Raw genomic sequence first — 11,899 nt, forward strand, 5'->3', positions numbered from 1 at the left:
GCTTAAACATTGATGATGATGATGACAATCATGAGTCAGAGGTAGAACCTGATTCACTTGGCTCCTTTTTCATACATCTTATTGACAGTAACTGTTATGAGGACGACGAGAGGCTAGCCGGGCTGGTGATGCTGAGGTAACTATTCTTTCCTTTGGCTCAGAATCTCTGCCAACACAGAAAACCCGTCAAGCAAGCCGGAAAGTAAGATTTTCTCACCCTCTGGTTTACTTGGATCCAAACTTTCTTTTGAAGAAACAGCAACATGAAGTCCGCCGCACGACCTGGCATAGCGGCAATGCGATCACTTCTTCCAGCTTACCAGACGTCCTGCCTCGCAAAGCCATCCAGAGGTCTCATATCTTTCTGACATACTTTACCCCAAGGCGCGTTATTTTTGACAACCTCTTAACCCGTCTGACTCAAACTATCAGGGGATTTCCCGTTCCTCTTCTGGCAAGTCAATTGGAACACAAATTCCTGCTTTCAAAACTGTACCTGGGTAAGTTTGTTTCCAACTATTCCAACTTGCATATTTGATCACCCTCTTGACTTTCATTCATTGTTTACTTTTCAGGGCCCAAGCTAAACCCAGCAAGAAGGCCAAGTTAAATAAGCCGGTTCATGACTCCAATCCGCCTGAGCCGGAGAAACAACAACAAGAGCTTTCTCAACCAATTTCTGACAACATTGTTGATGATTTGCCGCCACAAGATCATAATGTTGATATTAACCTGATGAATGATAACCCGTCTGAGGCTAACCCGCCAAGTCCTACTAAAACATCCAGTCCTATAAAACCGGTGGAAGAAAAAGATGCTGATGTCATCATTACTGGCCATGGTTTCACAACTCCCAGTCGTCCTACCACCTTATCCAGGCATGATGCCAAGGAAGAACTTAGCGCTGAAGATAAGGGCAAATGGAAAGTAGACTTGGAGAGCTATACTCATTTCAGCGCTCAGGACCTCCATTCAGGCTATTTGAATCGCCTATATACCAGCCGTGACTTCGAGGCCGGCTTAGTAAACTTAATGAAGGAACGCTATGAGGTTAATATTGCAATCCCTTTCACATAAGTATATTTACCTTAGCCGCCAAGTTTATTGGACATGACAGATCAGAATGTGTGGTAAACTTTAATAGTTGTATAAATAAAACTCAATAGCCAAACTAATGATGATAATACTTCAACTCTGCATATGTAGCCCCCAAGGGTCGGCTTAACAATTATGTTAAGTCGATACTTATCGATCTGTAAGCTTTATAAGCAGGCTGATATTACTTATCCGGGTCATAAATATGGCTGAGAACAAAGCAATATGCATTAGCCCCCAAGTGCCAAGGATAATACTTGTATTATGCTTGGGACTTTGTAGTATTCGAAGAAGCGATAGACATTAGCCCCCAAGTGCCAAGTATAATACTTGTTATTATGTTTGGGACTTCGCATAAATTCATTGCTTTCTCACAAATTGTTTACCTCTTGCAGGCTGATCTTAGCAGTAAAGAATCCCAAGTCACTAACCTTCGGGAAAATATCAAATCTCAACAAGAAGAGACCTCCAAAGCCAAAGATGAACTGACCAATGCATTAGCAACCATGGAAAAATTGAAGGAAAGCTTTAAGGCTAAAGAAGCAGGTTGGGATACAGATAGGTCAGCCCTGTTAAAGAGAGCCGAGGATGCTGAGGCTGTGCTTAAGACGGTAACTGAGGAGTTATCCGGTTTAAAGCAGCAGATTAACCTTTTGCCAGCGGCCATCTTTGGTAAGAACAAACTCCCCTTGTACTTGTAAGAATCATATTAAAAGCTACTGCTGGCTTACTCATAACGTCATTTATGCAGGTTCTCGGAGCACGAAGTTGGGCTCAGATATGCACGCCTGGCTTAAAGCTGTCTACACTCTTGTAGAGCAGCTATATACTGGTGTCCAACGAACCATTGCTGCGACAATGCATAAGAAGTCTCCTTCAACACTTATCCAAGACACTCTGAATCAACTATCGGTGCTGCCTAGAAGGATTGAGGACTTAAAACGGGGAGCTACTAGGGCTGGCGCTTTAACTGCTTTAAGCCGGGCCAAAGCATGGCAGGCCAATCTTGACCCGGAAGATTTGGCTAATGGCTGCCCTAGTGTTAAGGAAGATGGATCTGATTTCAGTGCTGATGACTTTGCAGAAATAGCAAGAGCTATGCGCCCATTAGCAAGTAAGCTAGATGATGAAACCATTTTATCCACATACCAGGTAGCTTATGACACTGACAACAAGAAGATTGGTGCGCCGGTTCATGAACCAACAAATCTAATTCCTCCAATTCGTAAGCACACCTTTCCCTCTGACATTGACCCATCAAATCTTATTGATGATGAAGCTGTGTTTAGAGCATTGACCGGTATCAACTGGGCTACGCCTAACTTCTAGCTGATGGATAAGCAAGGAGGTGAAGATGAGGAAGAGGTGCCAGAAGATCCCGAGCCTTAAACCCACCAGCCATAAGCCGGTGTACTTATCAGAAGAATTTGCTGTATTGATAACTTTGATGACCACTTAATCTGGTTGGGCCATCAGATGCCTTGTAATAGGCTAGCTTAAACTCTTGACCTGCTATGCCATCATGCATATTTTGCTTTGCATGATACTGTTGATCTGCCAATTGAAGGTCTGCCACTTGTGCTTATAATATCAGCAATTTGAACCTGTTCCTGTATACAAACAAATCACAAGTGTCCTGATGGTTTACCGCAGGATGGGTCATAATGCCCAATATATAATCACTAGAAACTAACATAGTTTATAACCAGGGATGGCCTTAATTATAACCATATATAATTCTCATTATATCATACCCTTGGTATTTGATTATGCTGCCGGCTTATCATACCAATGCAGTAAGGGTGATAACCCAAGAATTTGAACACACAATGTTCTTTCTCCATTGTTATATATGGCCGGCTTATAATATCATAAATCGGAAGGGTTAATATCCCAAACCTTAGAGCACAATGTTTCTAAGGAATTTAACATCATGATGTGCTGGTGACTTATAGTCCAATGCCAGGCCGGGTTAATAAACACCAGATATTTTCTTATCATATACTGGTTGACTTATAGTCAAAAACTAGACCGGGTTAATAAACACCGATGAATTGTAATCATAAAGCATTATAAGCCTCATTAGTTAAACCTCAAAAAATCTGTTGAAATAAAACCAAACGAAAAACAAGGCTTTCATAGGCCGTCGAGCCTAAATCTCAAGTGCTTTCACAGGCAGCACATCCATGAGTTAAACCTTTATACAAACCATATAAGCCGGACCTCACATAACCAATCACCATTTTAACTTTGATAAGTTCAGGGTCTGCATGAGATTGAATTGTCAAAAGTACGGCGGGTCATTCCAGGATTACCTAGGCGGAGTGGCAGACTTAAAAAGACAGGAAAACCCGGGGTTTTAGGTGAATACACCTGGCTTCCAAGACTGGCTTTTAAGCCTATTACAAGGGTCATAAAAACTCTTGTCCTTTAGAACAAAGAGCACCCAAGCAATATTTTTGAGTTGTGCTCAATGGGCGCCTATTTTTGAGTTGTGCTTTTGCAACAGACTCTCTTTGGTCCCTTTAACCTGGGTAGCAAGCCCCCAAGTTATATATATATACACACACACACACATAAACACTATTCTGATCACGGGATCAGAATAATATTCTGATCACAACCTGACCTGCCCGCTAGTAGTACGTTGAACTTCCCTGTGAACTAGGTTGAACTTCCGACAACATGGCCCAAATGGGGCTTGCGATATACAGTTGGAAAGCTATAGACACCAATATCATGACCCAACTGAAATTTTTGGCAAAATATAAGCGGTTTAAAAGCAGTTTTGAAAACCGTTTTTTCTTCACACAAAAACATGAATCGTATTTTCAATCGCATTTCTAAATCGTTTATTGGAATGAGGCATATAATATGGCGTTGGAAAGCTGCTACAAAACCGCTCCTTCCACATGTTGAAAGTTTTCTCTAATTCCCTATGGTTAAAGAGTAATTTGAAAAAACATAAAATTTTGTAAACCGAACAGCTGAGTTCGTATTTTCGATGTCATTTGTAACCGGCTAATCCAATTGAGGCATATGATATGGCGTTGGAAAGCTTATGAAAATGCGCTAATTTTTCATATTAAAAGGTTTTTCTAATTTTGAATGGTTTAAAAGTAATTTAGAAAATGATACAAGTTCCACCGAGTTCGTATTTTCGAGCTAATTTTTGAACCGTGCGTCCGAATGCAGCAAATGATATGGCGTTGGAAAGCTTGAACAAATGCGAAACTTTTTTGTATGTATTGTTTCTCCCAATTCCTTACGGTTTTAAGTCAGTTTTGAAAATGGATTAAAACATATTTTCCCCATAATTTCTACAAACTTTAACGGAAAGGCGCAAATAATATACCGTTGAAAATCTACAAAAAATGTGAAACTTTTTCATGTTGATGGTTTTCTCTGATTCCTAGCCATTTTCAAGTAATTGCGAAAATGGCGAGATCATTCGTTCTGCCTTTATCGCCAAACTGATTCTTAAAAAATGTACCGCGTGAAGAACCTGAACTTCTCGGCACGTGTACCTGAACTTCACTCTGCTTTTTGACATGCTTTTCTTGCTCGTAGCTCTTCATCCACTGCTCGTAGCTCTCCACCCACTCATTGGAATTGAGCAAGTGATATACCGATGGAAAGCTATTATAAGCACGCAACTTTCCCGTGTTGATCATTTTTTCATACTCGTGACAATTTTAAAAGTTTTTCATCTCAAATTCATTCACTATAGTAGTTGAACTTCGTTCTGTTTTCACGTTGAACTTCTGTGACGTATTTTCCTTTGTAATTTTCTCATCCATTTCGTTAGTGTTACACAAATGATACTCTTTTTTTACAAACCTCTCTCACAATTTTTTTTAACTTTCTTCGATCGAGGACTTGAACTTACACAGATGATATTCCTGTGGTTTTGAAGTAAATTAAAGAAATGATGAGATCATGATTTCTGCCTTCATTGCAAATGGAAATGCACTGCATGAAGTGGTTGGACTTCACGGGCATGTCTGTTTGAACATCACTCTGTTTTTGACGTGCTGTTTTTTGCACTGTGTGAAGTAGTTGAACTTCTGGGGCATGTCTGTTTGAACTTCACTCTGTTTCACTTTATTGTTTTTTTCCATATATGAAATACACACCATGTAGTACATGAAATTCTGTTTATTATCACTTTGAACTTCTCTCTGGTTTGAGAGAATTATTTTAAAACATGAAAAACAACATATTTTTTATGTATTTTGGACATCTAAATACACGGTGAACCTGTCTCACAAGAATTTTTTGAACTTTTCCTCACCGAGCACTTGAACTTCTAGCAACCATTTTTTTCGTTTATGAGTTGTTTTTAAAAGTGCAAAAAATGGCGTTGTGATTTTTATTTTTTGAATAGCTAAATCCTAGGTTTTAATAAACTCCAAACTTCTCTGTTATTTCAATATGAACTTCACCTTTTATATTTTTGAGTAAAGAATTGTATTCGATTTTTATACGGAAAAAATGAACATGGAAATACAAGATGAACCTCTCTTGCAAGAATTTTTTAACTTCTCCAGACAGAACACTTGAACTTCTTTCAACAAACCTTTTAACCTTTTATTTTTCTACACTTTTATTTTCACACGTGAAATGCATTCCTTGCAGTACTTGAACTTCTCATTGTTTTCACTATGAACTTCTGTCACATTTTTGTTTATACATTGAATTACACACAATTGAAGGTCAGACGTCATTTTTTGCCATTTTCAAATATTTAATTAGAGGTCGGATGTCCCGCAATATAAATTCCGAATCGTGAACGGAGGAGCACGTGAACTTCTTGCAACAAACCTTTTAAGCTTTTTGTTTTCTAGTTTTATATTCTTATCTGAAACGCATTCCATGTAGTAGTTGACATGCCGCTGTTTTCACCTTGAACTTCTGTCACGTATTTTTGTTCAACCTGTCTCATAAGAATTTTTGAACTTTCTCGGGCTGAGCACTTGAACTTCTAGAAATAAATCTTTTAGCCTTTTCTTTTTCATTCTTTTTTCATACAAAATACACATAGTGTAGTACTTCAACTTCTCGCAGTTATTAATCCAAACCTCTCTCGATTACATGAAAATATCTGAGTTTTTATAGACATCGAACCGCTCTACCTTTTTCATTCGAACTTCATTGTGTGTTTTTAGAAATGTGAAAATTTGAGGTTTTTAGAAACATCGAACTTCTTCGTTATTTGGAATTGAACTAATTGGTTTTATTCTTTAGTAACTGGAAAAGTCCAATTTTTCAAATAAATATCAAACTTTTCCGCCTTTTCCAATTGAACTTCTTGGTTTTATTCTCTAGTGACTAGGACACCTGAATTTATTACATAAATTTAACTACTCCATTTTTTGGAATTGAACTTCTTAATTTTAATCTTTAGTATTGGGGAAAAAATGCCCAAAATGACATTGTTTTTTTGTTTTTGAGCTTATAAATCCTAGGGTTTTATATACTTCGAACTTCTCAGTTATTTTAATTTGAACTTCACATATTTTATTTTGTTGAATAAAGAATTATGTTTGATTTTAAAATAAACATCGAATTTGTCTTTTTTCTATTTTTGAACTTCGTGGTTTAATCTTTATTATCGGGGAAAATCCTAGTTTTTGAAAAAATGGGGAATATCTTTTTAAACTTTTTTAGTTCCCTTATTTTAATTCAAACTTATTAGTTTGATTCTTTAGTAACGATAATGTGAGGTTTTTACAAACTTTGAAGCTCTCAGTTGTTTTAATTTAAACTTCATAGTTTTATTCTTTAGTAACGAGGAAAATCGAGTTTTTTTTGAACTTCCTTGTTTTAAAAATTTGAAATTCTTGGTTTTACTTTTAATAATGTAAAAAATCTGAATTTTTGATAGACATCAAACTTCACCATTTTTTAAATTTGAACTTCTTAGTTTTATTGGTTAGTAACGGGGAAACTGCTTTTTTTATATAAACAATGATACCACACTGTTATTTTATTTTGAACTTCTAGTTTTTATAGAATGGGGGAAATCTGTTTTCACAAAATCTATTGAAATGCTCCTCTTTTTTAATTTGGACTTCTTTTATTTTTTAATTTGAACTTCTAGTTTGGGAATAAAAATCCTAGGTTTTTATTAAATATCGAGCCGTTTTGTTTTTTAGATTTGAACATCTAGGGTATTTTTAGCGGAGAAAATCCTTTTTGTAATAAATTTGTGTTGAGATGCTTTTTGTTTTTTAGTTTGACCTTCCTGGTATTGTAATAAACGTTGCACTTCTTCCGTTTTTTAATTTGAACCTCTAGGCTTTTTCTAGAAACAACGAAAATCCAGTTTTTATATAAATTTTGCAACAACTCTATTTTTTTTAAATTCGAACTTCTTGGTTTTTTATTTATAGATGGAGAGAAATCCTAGTGATGTAATAAACGTCTAACTATCCTATTATTTAAATTTGAACTTCTAGGTTTTTTTTAGAAACGAGAAAAATTTATTATCTTTTTTGAACGATAATCTGTACAAACAAAAATCCCAAAAAGATAAGTTGCGACAAATGAAAACCAACACATAATTTTTATTTCATAGACAAAATACATTCTCACATGAACATATAATCGATTCATGGTTCCCATTTTTTCAGTGTCATTCTTTCTTGTACACTTTCAGAACTTTTTGTTGGCGGAATACAATAATTAGCGCCATAATATATCCCCTTGAGCCCCTATCGTATATATATATATATCTGAACTTCATCCATGTTTCATGTTTTTGTGCTCTTTGTTCTTCGTCACACAACACCAAAAAAACTTTTCTCTGAATGTAGGATACAAATGTAGGATTCAGTAAAAACCTAGCGTTGTTTCCTGAACATACTTCACTAAAAAATTTCAGGATACAAATGGAGGATTCAATATATGAAGTTACAAACATCCATTTTTGTTTGCTAAAATCCATAGTTGGCAGTCAGGCAGGTCAAACAACACTTTATGTCACTTAAGAAGGTCGAGGCGACCTCCTGAGAAGTTCAACTAAAACAAAGATTGCAATGGCAGACCATGGCGATGAGAATTTGTTTTGGATGAGGCGGTAGGCTAGGGCGAGCTCGGTGGCCGGGAACACAGTGGCAGGCGGCGCAGCAAGGCCCCGGTGGCCGAGGAACACATGAGGTAGGAAGCGGTTTGCTGGGGGAGGAGGCTCGGTGGATCCCTGGCTGGGCCGATGGGTCGCGCTCCGGCGAGTTCACGCAGGGCAGGGCAGCATGGAGAAGATGTCGGGGGCGCGGGTCTGGGCAGGCGGTGGCCGGAGAAGGTGGCAGGGGCGCAGTGGCCGGAGAAGGTGGCAGGGGCGCAGTGGCCGGAGAAGCTGGCGGGAAGGTTGCGCCGGTGTTGGAGATCCCGCCCGGTCAAGGAGTCCGTGGATCCGGCCGAGCGGCGACCCATCTGGAGGTTGGTGGCATCGGTCGGCGAAGGGGGCTGGCCAGGGTTCCGCAGGAGACGGCCGGCCCTGTCCGCTGCAGGGTTGGTGGGGGAGCTGGCCGCGTCATCGCGGGGGCGGATCCGTGGAGGCACCGATCCGGGGAGGCATCAGGGAAGAGGCGGCGTCGGGAGCGGGGGGGGGGGGGGGGGTTGAGCACGGCCGTTTTTTCTTACACCGCGCGCTTCTTATAGGGCGATGCGTGATCCAAATAACTATTCTAATTTTGTAGGGCGTTGCGTGATCCAAATAACTATTCTAATCTTGGGATTAGAATAGTGTTGTCCTATATATATATAGGCTCGCGCTATTCGTCACCCTGGTTGAGGAATACTTATTCTTCACCCCCTCTATTTTACCATTAATGCACCATAATTTTACATTCCGTAAGTTTTGTCTTATTTCCGACGTAAAAAGAGACTGTAAGAAAATATATAATCGCCGTAAAAAATATTTTATGTCATGTAAAATTACAAACGTAAAAACATAGTCTGAAATACACATAAACTACAAATTTTCTTGTCTTATGACCTATATTTTTATTTTCTTATGTCAAATTTTACGTAGTGAATCAATAGGAATGTAACTATTTGAATTCTAAACGTAATTTAATTATGAAATGATCGTAAGATTACCTCGGTGAAGAATAACTTATTCTGCACCCTGGATGATGAATAGTAATACTATATATATATGGCCTATAAGCCTGATCAAAGGGTAATCGTAACTTTGCTTTATAAAGCAGAAGCCCCCAAGTGACCAAAAACTCGTCATTTAAAGAGAAAACGACAGAGGCCCTGCTTTAACAGGGATGCTGATTTTATTATATTGATCATAATATATACATTGTTAAAATATGTACATCAAAAGAGCCTGTGGTTCATGTGTAGTAAGGCCGAAGATGAGCAATATTCCACGGCCGGTGGGTCTCCTCCTCCGACTTACATGAGTCTTTGTGCTCTCGAACATCGATAAGATAATAAGACCCATTGTTGAGATTCTTACTTACCACAAAAGGTCCTTCCCAAGGTGGGGATAACTTGTGCATATCAGTTTGATCCTGGATAAGCCGGAGCACCAGATCACCTTCTTAAAAAGTTCTGGTTTTAACCCGACGGCTGTGATAACGGTGCAGATCTTTCTGGTAGATCGCCGAACAAGCCGCCGCAATGTCATGCTCCACATCTAACAGGTCAAGTGCTTCCTGACATGCCTTTTCATTGTCCGCTTCAACATAAGCCGCCACACGCGGCGAGTCATGACAGATGTCACTAGGGAGAACCGCCTATGCTCCGTAAACCATGAAGAAGGGCGTGTAACCCATAGATCTATTGGGGGTGGTATTAATGCTCCATAACACGGAAGGTAACTCCTCCACCCAACAACCCGGCGTCCTCTGTAGGGGAACCATAAGCCGGGGCTTGATGCCTCTCAGGATCTCTTGATTGGCTCCCTCAGCTTGACCATTAGATTGTGGGTGAACCACTCACGACACGTCAAGCCGGATATGCTCACGTTGACAAAATTCTTTCATAACATCCTTGGACAGATTAGTGCCATTATCAGTTATGATACTGTGGGGAAAGACAAAACAGAAAATCACCTTTTTAATGAACTGAACCGCCGTCGCCGTGTCACATTTACTGACCGGCTCTGCTTCAACCCACTTTGTAAATTTGTCAATCGCCACCAAGAGGTGTGTTTTCTTATCCTTGGACCTTTTCAAGGGGCCGACGATATCTAGCCCCCAGATTGCAAACGACCAAGTAATTGGAATCATCCTAAATTCTTGAGCCGGCACATGGGCTCGTCGTGAAAATTTCTGACATTCATCACACCTACTGACCAGGTCTTCAGCATCAGCATGAGCCGTTAGCCAATTAAATCCATGACGAAAAGCTTTAGCCACGAGAGACTTCAAACCGGCTTGATGACCACAGTCTCCTTCATGAATCTCACGCAGGATCTCACGGACCTCTTCTGGAGACACACAACGTTGAAAGGCGTCTGTAACACTGCAGTGATGCAGCTCTCCATTGACAATTGTCATTAACTTAGACCGCCGAGTTATCTGCCTGGCTAAGGTTTCATCCTCAGGTAATTTGCCCCGGGTCATATAAGCCAAATAAGGGATTGTCCAATCCGGGATAGCATGAATAGCCACCACCAATTGTGCTTCTGAGTCAGGAATAGCAAGATCCTCCTCTGTAGGCAACTTGACTGAGGGATTATATAAAATATCCAAGAAAGTATTGGGTGGCACCGGCTTATGCTGAGAACCCGGCTGGCTTAAAGCATCAGCCGCTTCATTCTTCCTTTGATCAATATGCTCAACCTGATAACCCTTGAAATGACCCGCCATAGCATCAACCTCTCATCGATAAGCCGCCATGAGCGGATCCTTAGAATCCCAAGTACCAGAAACTTGTTGGGCCACCAAGTCCGAGTCACCAAAGCACCTCACCCGACTTAGGTTCATCTCCCTAGCCATTCGAAGACCATGGATCAGGGCCTCTTATTCAGCTACATTGTTAGTGCAAGGGAACATCAAACAGAGAACATAACAAAATTTATCACCTCGAGGGGAAGCTAGCACAACTCCAGCCCCCAAGCCCTCCAATTGCCTGGACCCATCAAAGTGAATAGTCTAGTATGTGTTATCTGGCTTTTCCTCAGGCATCTGTAGCTCTGTCCAGTCATTGATGAAATCCACCAGTGCTTGAGACTTGATGGCCGTGCGAGGCATATACTTCAAACCATGAGGTCCAAGCTCAATAGCCCACTTGGCTATCCGACCTGTAGATTCTCTGTTCTGGATAATATCCCCTAAGGGAGCACAACTTACCACAGTGATAGGATGGCCGAAAAAATACTGCTTAAGCTTCCGACTGGCCATGAACACCCCATATACAAGCTTATGCCAGTGCGGATACCTCTACTTGGACTCGATAAGCACCTCACTGATGTAGTAAACCGGCCTTTGAACCAGATATTCTTTGCCTGCCTCCTTCTGTTCCACCACAATGACTACGCTCACATCCCGGGTATTAGCAGCCACATATAACAGCAACGGCTCCTTATCAACAGGGGTAGCAAGAACAGGTGGCTCAGCCAGCTGTTTCTTGAAGTCCTCAAATGCTGCATTAGCGGCATCGCTCCAGACAAAATTATTCATCTTTTTCATCATCTGGTACAGAGGGATAGCCTTCTCTCCCAACCGGCTTATGAATTGGCTTAAGGCCGCATCATGACCTGCCAAACGTTGAACATCATTGATACACACCGGCTTAGCTAAAGAAGTGATGGCTTGGATCTTCTCCGGATTAGCTTCAATGC

This window comes from Triticum urartu, chromosome 6 (assembly GCF_003073215.2).
Source record: "Triticum urartu cultivar G1812 chromosome 6, Tu2.1, whole genome shotgun sequence".
Taxonomy (NCBI): domain Eukaryota; kingdom Viridiplantae; phylum Streptophyta; class Magnoliopsida; order Poales; family Poaceae; genus Triticum; species Triticum urartu.